General features: G+C 45.6%; 1 protein-coding gene across 1 annotated transcript in view; it reads left to right on the top strand.

Moving 5' to 3' along the window:
* Positions 1-12,895, top strand: part of ERICH6 (glutamate rich 6) — a 131,971-nt gene that overhangs the window by 82,980 nt on the left and 36,096 nt on the right. The gene's annotated exons all lie outside the window — the stretch shown is intronic.

Raw genomic sequence — 12,895 nt, 5'->3', positions numbered from 1 at the left:
TTCTTGCTGGTCACCCCGGGAGTAGAGCCACGGTAGATCTCATTGCTCGGAGATTTTGGTGGCCGGCTCTTCGTAAGTCGGTGGAGGGTTTTGTGGCTGCTTGTGAGACGTGCGCTCGCGCTAAGGTCCCTCGTTCACGGCCTTCAGGTTCCCTTCTCCAGTTACCCATTCCTTCCCGTCCTTGGACACACCTGTCCATGGACTTTATCACGGATCTTCCTCGTTCCTCGGGGAAGTCGGTGATCCTGGTGGTGGTGGACCGTTTTAGCAAGATGGCTCATTTCGTACCTTTCCCTGGTTTACCCAATGCTAAAACGTTGGCGCAAGCTTTTGTCGACCATATTGTTAAATTGCACGGCATTCCCTCTGATATTGTTTCCGATAGAGGCACGCAGTTTGTGTCCAGGTTCTGGAAGGCTTTCTGTTCTCGCCTGGGGGTTCGGCTGTCCTTCTCTTCTGCTTTTCATCCGCAGTCGAATGGTCAGACTGAGCGCCTCAATCAGAATCTGGAGACATATTTGCGCTGTTTTGTGGCAGAGAACCAGGAGGATTGGTGTTCATTTCTCCCTCTTGCTGAGTTTGCTCTGAACAACCGTCTTCAGGAATCTTCTGATAAGTCACCATTCTTTGGTGCATATGGGTTCCATCCGCAGTTTGGGACATTCTCGGGAGGGGCTCTTTCTGGTTTACCTGAGGAGGAGAGATTTTCCTCGTCTTTGTCTACCATTTGGCAAAAGATTCAGAGTAATCTTAAAAAGATGAGTGAGAGGTATAGGCGTGTGGCTGATAAGAGACGTGTGCCTGGTCCGGACCTGAATGTGGGTGATCTGGTGTGGTTGTCTACTAGAAACATTAAGTTGAAGGTTCCCTCCTGGAAATTGGGTCCCAAGTTTATTGGGCCTTATAAAATCTTGTCAGTCATCAATCCTGTTGCCTTCCGTCTTGATCTTCCACGGGTTTGGAAGATACATAATGTATCTCACAGATCTCTCTTAAAACCATATGTCCAGCCCACGGTACCCTCCTCTTTGCCTCCTCCTCTGATTTTGGTTGATGGCAATCTGGAGTTTGAGGTTTCCAGAATTGTGGACTCTCGCATGGTCCGCGGTTCTCTTCAGTACCTCGTTCATTGGAAGGGTTATGGTCCTGAGGAGAGGATGTGGGTTCCGGTGTCGGACATTAAAGCCACTCGCCTCATCAGGGCATTTCATAGGGCTCATCCTGAGAAGGTGGGTCCTGGGTGTCCGGAGTCCACCCATAGAGGGGGGGGGGGTACTGTCACTACCAGAGCTTTGGGACGTTCTCACAGCTCTGTTTCTCCACCCCTGTGATGATGTCACTACTAGAGCTGGGAGGAGTTCTCACTACTCTGTTTACTTTTGGTTTCTTTCACCACAGCTGTTCTTCATGTGTTTGATTTCCCTCTCTTTATATCACCCCTCCTCCTATGATAGGATGTGGATTATAGTTCTCACTTCAGTTGTAGCTCTTGCTTTAGTTTCTTCACTTGTAGCTATCAGTTCACTGGACCTGTGTTCTGCTGCAGCTAGCACTCCGGATATTGCCAGCCTGTCCTTGGATCCGTCTTCTCTGCGGCTGCAACGCCTTCAGCTAAGTGTGCAGACATTGTTGTGTTCCTGTTTATTTTCTGACTGGATCTGAGGTGGCCACGGTTCCCTCCATATACTGAGTAGGGCACTGGTGGCCGTGCCCCTTCCACTAATGTAGGGGTTACAGGGGTCATTAGTCTTAGGCACGTGGGCATGCCTCGTTCCGCCATTTGGATCCGGGCATGTGCTTTAGCAGAATAGGGAGAGCGTTGAGGGTCGGACAGGGGTCACCCTTTATCCTCCCTAGTTCTGGGTCCAGTCAGTAGCTCTGTACTGTGTATTACTATTGTTGCTCACATACACCCGTGACAGTCCCACTGTTGAAAAAAAGACATGTGCTGAAGAGGTTACAATTTGCCAAAGAGCACATTGACTGGCCTGAAGAGACATTTTGTGGACTGATGAAAGTAAGATTGTTCTTTTTGGGTGTAGTGGCCGGAGACAGTTTGTCAGACGACCCCCAAACACTGAATTCAAGCCACAGTACACTGTGAAGACCGTGAAGCATGGTGGCGCAAGCATCATGATATGGGGATGTTTCTCATACTAAGGTGTTGGGCTTATTTATCGCATACCAGGGATCATGGATCAGTTTGAACACATCAGAATACTTGAAGAGGTCATGCTGCCTTATGCTGAAGAGGAAATGCCCTTGAAATGGGTGTTCCAACAAGACAACGACCCCAAACACCCCGTAGTAATAATTCCCTCTATAGTGCCCCAGTAGAACTAGTTCCCACCATAATGCCTCCAGTAGTAAATAATGGCCACCTATAGCCCCCCAGTAGTAATAAAGCCCCCATAGTATGCCCCATAAGTAATAATGCCTACCTATAGTGCCCCCAGTAGTACTAATGTCCCCATAGTGCCCCCAGTAGTAATAAAGACCTCATAATGTATCCCAGTAGAAAGAATGCCCCCATACTGTACTGCCAGTAGTAATAAAGCAAAGTAAAGTGCCCTCCAGTTATAATAAAGATCCCCATTGCACACTTGTAGTACTAATGGCCCCCTATAGTGCTTCCAGAGTAAAGCCCACCATAGTGCCCCTAGTAGTAATAAAGCCAACATAGTTTGCCCCAGTAGCACTAATACCCCCTATAGTGGACCGGAAGTAATAAAGGCCACCAGTAGTAATGAAGCCCCCATAGTGTTCCCCAGAAACCAAATGCCCCTATAGTGACCCCAGTAGTAATAATGTCCCCGTTTAGTGGCCCCAGAATTAGCAAAGCTCACCATAGTGCCCCCAGTAATAATTAGCCCCTATGGTGGCTCCAGAAGTATGGAGACCACCATAGTGCGCCCCAGTAGTAAAATTGCCCCCATAGTGCACCCAGTGGTGCTATTGCCCTCTTCTAGTGCCCTTAAAAGTACTTAAGTGCACCATAGTGCCTCATTAATAATAAACAGTGGCCCAACAGTTTGTTGGTTATTTACCAACGAAAAATAACCAAATCATATACTCACCTCACTCCTACTTCTTGCTGCCATCTGTAATGCCGTGCAGGACACAGGCCTCTTCTGGCCTGTTTCCTGAGCTACTTTCATCCTGGTTCAGGGAGCAGCGCCTGCACTGTCCTCTGATAGGTTTCAGGCCTACGAGAATAAACAGCGAGGAAATGAGACATCGTCTCCCATGCCTTGCCACAGTATTAAACTGTAGTGCAATCCTGGGGATGGCAATATAGTTTATTGTGGAGTGACACTGGCATCCAACAATGAAATATTGCTAGATGGTAAGCCTTTTCTGGATATCCCCTCACCCTGCGGCACGTACCCCCTGGGGTACACATACCGCAGGTGGATAAACACTGTTCTAGATGTTCCGATGATCATTGAAATGGGAAGTTAGAGTGAAGTTGTGAGACCCATGTTGGTGGAAGGGTGCAATGAACGGCTTTAGACTTGGTGTTATTGATCAAGAGACCACAGATCTATCCAAACCTGGACAGTTCTAGCAGCAGGTTCAGGAGGGATATGTGAGAAGAGGATAAGAACACAAACTCACATCTCTTGTGTTAAATTGAGAGATGATACTTTGTCTTAGAAACCTTATACTGATATCATAGGGCTGGCCATAGACATCAAAGAACTGTCAGCCAAACACTCGTATGGCTGACAGCTATCTCTACAGACCCCCCTTCGCCAAGCATGCATGCGGTCTCAATAGGGAGAGTGGAGTAAGCTGCTGCCAGGTTCTTCTGACATTGTCTTTTCTTCCGAGAACAAAAGGATTGGGAATGTGTACCAATCCTGGGAAGTGCCCAATCCCTCCTGTTTGGGGAAAGATGGGGACCCCTTACACAAAAGAAGATCAGCTGGTCCCACTGAAATCAGTGGGTTTGGCCAACGTACATCTAATGTGTATCACCGTAGGCTAGTCTATCAATCTGTTATTTATCTAACATTCTAATTGTCATTTATCTATAGCCTGAGTTCTATAGATATTCTATCAGTGGTCAGTGGTCCGTATGGAGCAGATACCACATTGTTGATCCAGGAACATGTTTCTCTGCCCACGTCTAATATTAGATGTGTTATAAGCCATGGCATGGAGCAGTGTGTGCTCAGCTGGAGTTATGTTTACACGCTGTCTCTAGTTCAGACTATAAAAAAGCTTTATCTTCAGGATTACATTACTGTTACAAGAAGGGTCCGGCTATAATGGACTGCAGCCTGCAATATTTATTTAGTATGGATGGCTGATACCAGTAAATGAGGAAGACTCAGTGCTTTATTAGGGCCAGAATGCACTAATTTGCCTTATATTCTTTTTATTGCGAAAGTACATTACATGATACAATAAGCTCGTGAGGTTTTAGTGGTATTCATTTTTCTATAAATATACCGTAATCCGCCTGTGCAGCACAACAATCACTGCATCCCCTCTCTATAAGGCTACATTCACACAACCGTATCCGTTTTGCGGCCTGCCAATCGGCAACCACAAAATACGAATGCGGTCCATGTGCATCCCAAACTTTTTACATGCAAAACGGACAAGAATATCATTTCTGGCTCGGCTGCACGGATGCAGACAGCACACGGAAAAGATCCATATGCAGTCCGCATATTTTGTGGCCCCATAGAAATGAATGGGTCTGCATGTGATCTGCAAAATAATGCAGACTGAAAATTGTGCAGATTTAACCTAATAAATGTAAATTTCTGTAGGTCACTGGTCATAACTAATCCTAGTATTCTGTTTTTTTTCTTATATAAGATATATGTTGTTCTCAGACATACATCACCATGTAAACTAAAAACAATTCACACACCAATGCATTGTCAACCGAACCATAACCTTAGCAGTGTGAACACTGTTCAACCACAACAGACCCATTTTAACCATTTAGTTCTCAGGAACAGGAAAGAACAACCTACAGATGTCAGACAACACGTACCTTGTCGAGTGAACATTCCACATATAATATCGAAGCCAAAGGCAACCTGTCGCCATGAAAACGTAAGCCAATCGTCAGGCAGCAGGTTATAGAGCAGGAGGAGATGAGCAGACAGATAGTTAGATAGTTTTGTGGGAAAAGATTCAGCAAAACATGTAATTAATTCCCTTATATCTGCTATTTCTGAGTTTAGGAGCCATAAGGGAAGTCCTATCAGTGATTGACAGTTATCCCTGTATGCACGTCAATCACTGATAGGACCGAGCACATGTCTCCTAAGCTCAGAAATAGCAGAGATATAAATTAATAAATTACGTATTGGGTAAATTCACATCAACGCCAGTTATTTTTGTTCTGCTCCGTTAGAGGATAATGGAAGTGCCAGACAGAGGCACACCCAGAAATCACTGGGCCCCATAGGAAGAATGTAAATTGGGCACCTCTGCCCCACTCATTGTCCCTCCCACTACCCATTCCTGGCCCCTCCCTTTGCCTCATGAACTGTGCTTGCTGCTGGGTGTTATATAGTGTGCCATCAGGGCTGGACTGGGATTACAAAACAGCCCTGGCACAAACCCTGCCAGCCCACATTTTATTGCTTAAAAATAATGGTGCACAGTGCACACTGCAGAGGTGACTATTGCTTTACTTGGTCTATACCTTATGTAACCCATGAATACAAGAAAGGAAATAAAAGTGGAACACAAAAATGCCTAATCACGTGGTCAGGGACATACTTTACCCTCCCCAACATCAACACATACCATGATAAAGCTCAAAATACCTCTGAGCACCATCTGATACCAGCATGCATTGCCAAATTACCTTCCCAACTTCACCATATAAATACAACATTGCAGCACAAAATATCTCCCCAACAGCACCAAATAAATACCACCATAAAGTACAAAATACCCAGCATTATAGTCCTCTGACAACAGTCCTCCACTGGCAGCAGCATTGTCCCCATTTAAATGTCTCACCTCTGTTTAGGACTTGCAGGACAGGAGCAGTAAGGCTGGAGTTGGAGTCAGAGAACCTCCTGCTAGTAGGAAGAATGGAGTGGGTAAAAGAAGTTGTGACGTCACAGGTCGCATGTTACCGACAGTCAGATAGAGGTATAATGGATGCAGTGTGTACAGATATATAGTATATACAGAACTGTACTGATATGTGAGATACGAGGTTTAAATTACATCAGTACTCTGCTGTATATACTATATATCTGTATCCACTGGGTGTATTATACCTTGTTCCTCACATATCAGTACACTGCTGGATATACTATATATCTATGCCCACTGCATCTATTATACTGTATAATATATGCAGTGTATATATATATATATTATATATAGAAGTGTACTGATGTTAGACATACAAGGTATGATAGATGCAGTTTGTACAGATATATGTGGTTAGTTATACATTAAGGCCACTATGTGAGGTACATGAGGTAGTGGTAATTGTAACTATCTACAGTACTATATGTACAGTATCTCACAAAAGTGAGTACACCCCTCACATTTATGTAAATATTTTATTGTAACTTTTCCTGGGACAACACTGAAGATATGACACTTTGATACAATGTAAAGTAGTCAGTATACAGCTTGTATAACAGTGTACATTTGGTGTCCCCTCAAAATAACTCAACACACAGCCATTAATGTCTAAACCGCTCGCAACAAAAGTGAGTACACCCTTAAGTGACAATGGCCAAATTGTGCCCAATTAGCAGTTTGGCAGATGTCATGTGACTAGTTAGGGTTGCAAGGTCTCAGTTGTGAATGGGGAGTAGGTGTGTTAAATTTGGTCTTATCGCTCTCACAATGTCTCATACTGGTCACTGGAAGTTCAACATGGCACCTCATGGCAAAGAACTCTCTGAGGATCTGAAAAAAAAGAATTGTTTCTCTACATAAAGACGGCCTAGGCTATAAGAAGATTGCCAGCACCCTGAAACTGAGCTGCAGAAGAGTGGCCAAGACCATACAGCGGTTTAACAAGACAGGTTCCACTCAGAACAGGCCTCGCAATGGTCGACCAAAGAAGTTGAGTGCACGTGCTCAGCGTCATATCCAGAGGTTGTCTTTTCAAAATAGACATATGAGTGCTGCCAGCATTGCTGCAGAGGTTAAAGGGCTGAGGGGTCAGCCTGTCAGTCCTCAGCAGGGCCGGTGCAAGGATTTTTGCCAAAACAAGCGAAGCTACATTTTGCCCCCCCCCCCCCTCCCCATCAGAACTCGGTGGGGGTGATTTAAAAAGGATGGGGTGATGTGACATGGAAGGGGGGAAATGTGACATGGAGGGGGTGATGTTACATGGTGTGGGATGAGAAATGTGACACGGAGGGGGTGATGTGACATGGAGGGGGGAGAAATGTGACATGGGGGAGGTTGAAATGTGACATGGAGGGGGAGAAATGTGACATGGAGGGGGTTGAAATGTGACATGGAGGAGGTTAAAATTTGACATGGAGGGGGTGAAATGTGACATGGAGGGGGTGAAATGTGACATGGAGGGGGTTGAAATGTGACATGGAGGGGGTTGAAATGTGACATGGGGGGAGAAATGTGACATGAAGGGGGAGAAATGTGACATAGGGGGGTGATGTGACACGTGACACAGCTGCGGCCACTGATTGGCTGAGTGGGAAAGGTCCTCAAACATGGATTTGTCAGGACTCCGGAGCCCAGAGAGAAGATATCAGGACCACCACACAGAGGACAACAGCCGCAGGTGGCCGGTGGCGTGCAAGTGATTAATAGAAAATAAAAAAAAGTTTCATTTTTCCGCCACCCCCCTTCTCTGCACCCTAAGGCAGCCGCTTGGTCTGCCTTATTATAGCGCCGGGCCTGGTGCTCAGACCATACATCGCACACTGCATCAAATTGGTCTGTATGACTGTCTTTCCAGAAGAAAGCCTCTTCTAAAGATGATGCACTAAAGCATGGGTGTCAAACATGCGGCCCGCGGGCCGCATGCGGCCCGCAATGAATATCTTTGCGGCCCGGCAAAGATATTCATTGCTCTGGTTACGCTTCCATAGCAGGCAGAGCGGACGGCACCAGTAATGTCACTCACTGACGTCGCGCGTCTGCTCCGCCTGCTTCATTCATAAAGTGGGTGGAGCAGGCGTCAGTGAGTGACGTTACTGCTGCTGTCCGCTCTGCCTGCTATTGAAGCTTAAGTAAGTGCTTTATTTATAAACGTGAATCCTTATCCTGTTATTAAGTTGAACTAACGCTGCCCTCTCCCATGTTCCCATGTTCCCCTGTATCCCCATAGCACTTACTTAAGCTTCAATAGCAGGCAGAGCGGACGGCAGCAGTAACGTCACTCACTGACGTCGAGCGCCTGCTCCGCCCACTTTATGAATGAAGCAGGCGGAGCAGACGCGCGACGTCAGTGAGTGACGTTACTGGTGCCGTCTGCTCTGCCTGCTATGGAAGCGTGTTCGTAAGTGCTGTGGGGATACAGGGGAACATGGGAACATGGGAGAGCGCAGCGTTAATTCAACTTAATAACAGGATAAGGATTCACATTTATAAATACTTCGGTGTATTGGGGGAAACTGTTATGAGGGGGATCTGTGGATGACATATAGCAGTGTCATCCACAGATCCCCCCCATAACAGTTCCATCCACAGATCCCCCCACCTCATAACAATGCCATCCACAGATATCCCACCCCATAGCAGTACCATCCACAGATATCCCACCCCATAACAGTGCCATCCACAGATCCCCCACCTCATAACAATGCCATCCACAGATCCCCCATAACAGCACCATCCACAGATCCCCCACCCCATAACAATGCCATCCACAGATATCCCACCCCATAGCAGTACCATCCACAGATATCCCACCCCATAACAGTGCCATCCACAGATCCCCCACCTCATAACAATGCCATCCACAGATCCCCCATACCAGCACCATCCACAGATCCCCCACCCCATAACAATGCCATCCACAGATATCCCACCCCATAGCAGTACCATCCACAGATATCCCACCCCATAACAGTGCCATCCACAGATCCCCCACCTCATAACAATGCCATCCACAGATCCCCCATAACAGCACCATCCACAGATCCCCCACCCCATAACAGTGCCATCCACAGATCCCCCACCCCATAACAATGCCATCCACAGATCCCCCCACCCCATAACAATGCCATCCACAGATATCCCACCCCATAGCAGTACCATCCACAGATCCCCCATAACAGTGCCATCCACAGATCCCCCATAACAGTGCCATCCACAGATCCCCCATAACAGTGCCATCCACAGATCCCCATAACAGTGCCATCCACAGATCCCCCATAACAGTGCCATCCACAGATCCCCCATAACAGCACCATCCACAGATCCCCCATAACAGCGCCATCCACAGATCCCCCATAACAGTGCCATCCATAGATCCCCCATAACAGTGCCATCCACAGATCCCCTATAACAGTGCCATCCACAGGTCCCCCATAACAGTGCCATCCACAGATCCCCCACATGACTGCGTCATCCACAGATCCCCATAATAGTGTCATGCACAGACCACCATTAATTCAAAGACCACCAAAAGCACAACTTTTGGTTAAAAATATTTTTTTCTTATTTTCCTCCTCAAAAACCTAGGTGCGTCTTATAGTGAAGTTTAATATTTGTATATATATATAGGTCTCACTTGTGTTATTGGGCAACGGGATGTTGGGGGTCAGCAGTCATGAAACAACAATGTTGTTCTATGAAAATGTCCGATTTTTTTATTTTTTTTTGATGCGGCCCACATAAACTTAAATTTTGTTTTTTTGGCCCATGTTAGCCTTTGAGTTTGACATGCTTGCACTAAAGAGTGAGCAAACAGTTTGCTGAAGACAAGCCAACTAAGGACATGGATTACTGGAACCATGCCCTGTGGTCTAATGAGACCAAGATAAACTTATTTGGTTCAGATAGTGTCAAGCGTGTGTGGTGGCAACCAGGTGAGGAGTACGAAGACAAGTGCGTCTTGCTTACAGTCAAGCATGGGTGTCACTGTTTGGGGGTGCATGAGTGCTGCCGGCTGTGTGGAGCTCAACTTCATTGATGGAACCATGAATGTCAACATGTACTGTGACATACTGAAGCAGAGCATGATCCCCTCCCTTCGTAAACTGGACCGTAGAGCAATATTCTAACATGATAACGACTCCAAACACACCTCCAAGATGACCACTGCCTTGATAAAGAAACTCAAGGTAAAGGTGCTGGACTGGCCAAGCATGTCTCCAGACCTAAACCCTATTGAGCATCTGTGGGGAAACCTCAAACAGAAGGTGGCTGAACACAAGGTCTTTAACATCCACCATGTCATCATGGGAGTGGAAGAGGATTCCAGTGGCAACCTGTGCTCTAGTGAACTCCATGCCCAAGAGAGTTAAGGCAGTGCTGGAAAATAATGGTGGCCACACAAAATTTTTACACTTTCGGCACAATTTGGCCAGTTATGATTAAAAACAGGGATTGGGGAGGGGGGGAATGAAGAGAAAAGGGGAGGACCTCCTGCTACCACTCCATTCTAGTCTTAATGGAGAGCTTATCTTGCAGTTCTTTTCCATGCTGTTGGGGGTTGAAGGACCTGTGATTATGTCATCACAGGTCCTGGCAGATGCACCTTTCTAACCTGTGAACTGCAGTATTTTCTGTGCAGTTCCTTTACTAAATGTACATGGACTTGTTATGATTCTAGACTGGAGCTGGACAGGAGCCTGTATTGAATGTAATTTAGGGACGAGGCCTTTGGTTCACTGCAGGCCTTCCTTCCCCACAAGCCCTATAGCAGCTGCATGGTCTTCCTCGGTCTTCCACGCCACTGGTGCCAGATTGGGCATGTAACTGAGACAAACTGAGCTGAACTGACTCTACTGACTGCAGTCACAGTAAGGACTGAAAAAGTAGTCACAGTAAGGACAAATATTACTTTTTTTTTTTTTTTTTATCCATTCGTGGTTTGGGCTTCAAAATCTGTATCAAAAGACCTGCATGTCTGATCAAACCCTTACACTAACATAACGCATCAATTAATGTAATGCTGTATATGCTCCAAGAAAAAAATACAATGCAACAGCACTCTGCAAATCAAATAAAGTACAAAAAAATGTTCTAATGCTAATGCTATGCTTATTAAGTAAATTTGAGATTCTTGGCAAATACATTTTGTACAAAAGTCAAGGCGATCTCTGTAAGATGGGAACCTAACACTAAATACTACCTGTTATGTGCCATGACGGCTACCATAAAATTCAGGGAGTGCATGTTCCACATGCATGCTGGGCCCACCTTAATTTTTGTCATTTTTGGTGCCAAAATGGCTTCCATTAAATCCAGGGAATGCATGTACCAACATGCATGCCGAGCCCACTCCACACCTCTCCTGGTGCCAGATGGCCCCCAACGAATGCAATGAGAAAATGACAAAAATTAAGGTGGGCCCAGCATGCATGTGGAACCTACAGTCCCTGAATTGTATGGTAGCCGTCATGGCACATAACAGATAGAATTTAGTGTTAGGTTCCTGTCTTATAGAGATCGCCTTGACGTGTGGCAGACGGGCCCAAATAATTTTGTACAAAATGTATTTGCCAAGAATCTCAAATTTACTTAATAAGCGTAGCATTAGCATTATAACGCTATTTGGTACTTTATTTGGTTTGCAGAGTGCTGTTGCATTATTTTTTTTCCTTTGTGTTTTCAGCCATAGCAACGTGTACTTGCGCATTGGGATGTGTTGACTGACCCCTTTTTTTCTTTGCAGCTGTATATGCTCAAGCTTAGTGTACCCCCTTTATCCTATACTGTACCCAGATAGAACATAATAAAACATGTGAATGTTGACTTTAAAGAAAGTAATGCTACCAGCTTGCCTCACTATTTCTATATGGAGTCAATAGAGGGCCATTAAAGGGAACCTGTCATCTGGATTTGGGGTATAGAGCTGAGGACATGGGTTGCTAGATGGCCGCTAGCACATCCACAATATCCAGTCCCCATAGCTCTGTGTGCTTTTATTGTGGAAAAAAAACGATTTGTTACATATGCAAATTAACCTGAGAAGAGTCATAGCTTGAAAATATGACTCTTCTCTGGTCACACAAGTAAGATATGACTCTTTTATGTTAATTTGCATATGTATCAAATCAGTTTTTTTACACAATAAAAGCACACAGAGCTATGGGGACTGGGTATTGCGGATGTGCTAGTGGCCATCTAGCAACCCATGTCCTCAGCTCTATACCCAAAATCCTGGTGACAGGTTCCCTTTAAAGGGGTTGTCTCACTTCAGCAAATGGCATTTATCATGTAGAGAAAGTTAATACAAAGCAGTTACTAATGTACTGTGATTGTCCATATTGCGTCCTTTGTTGGCTAGATTCCTTTTTCCATCATATTATACATTGCTCGTTTCCAGGGGTTGCAACCTCCCTGCAATCCATCAGAGGTGGCCGTTCGTGCACACTATAGGAAAAGCACCAGCCCATCTGAGCTCCCACAGTCCCGGCCACCAGAGAGGCCAGCATTTTTTACTATACTGTGCAAGAAAAACCACCACTGCTGGATTGCAGGGTGGTTGCAACCCCTGGAAACAAGCAGTGTATAATGCGATGGAAAAATGGATCCAGCCAGCAAAGGAGGCAATATGGACAATCACAATACATTAGTAAGTGCCTTGTATTAACTTTCTCTACATGATAATGCCACTTACTGAAGTGACAGAGCCCCTTTAAGTTACTGTGGCACTGCAAGGAAAATCCTGAACACCCTTTAATAAATGTGTTAAAGGGGTTGTCCGAATGTTTTATACTGATGACCTACTGTATCCTCAGGATAG

Source organism: Bufo bufo, chromosome 4, assembly GCF_905171765.1.
Source record: "Bufo bufo chromosome 4, aBufBuf1.1, whole genome shotgun sequence".
Classification (NCBI taxonomy): domain Eukaryota; kingdom Metazoa; phylum Chordata; class Amphibia; order Anura; family Bufonidae; genus Bufo; species Bufo bufo.
This window is presented reverse-complemented; position numbering and strand designations above follow the sequence as displayed.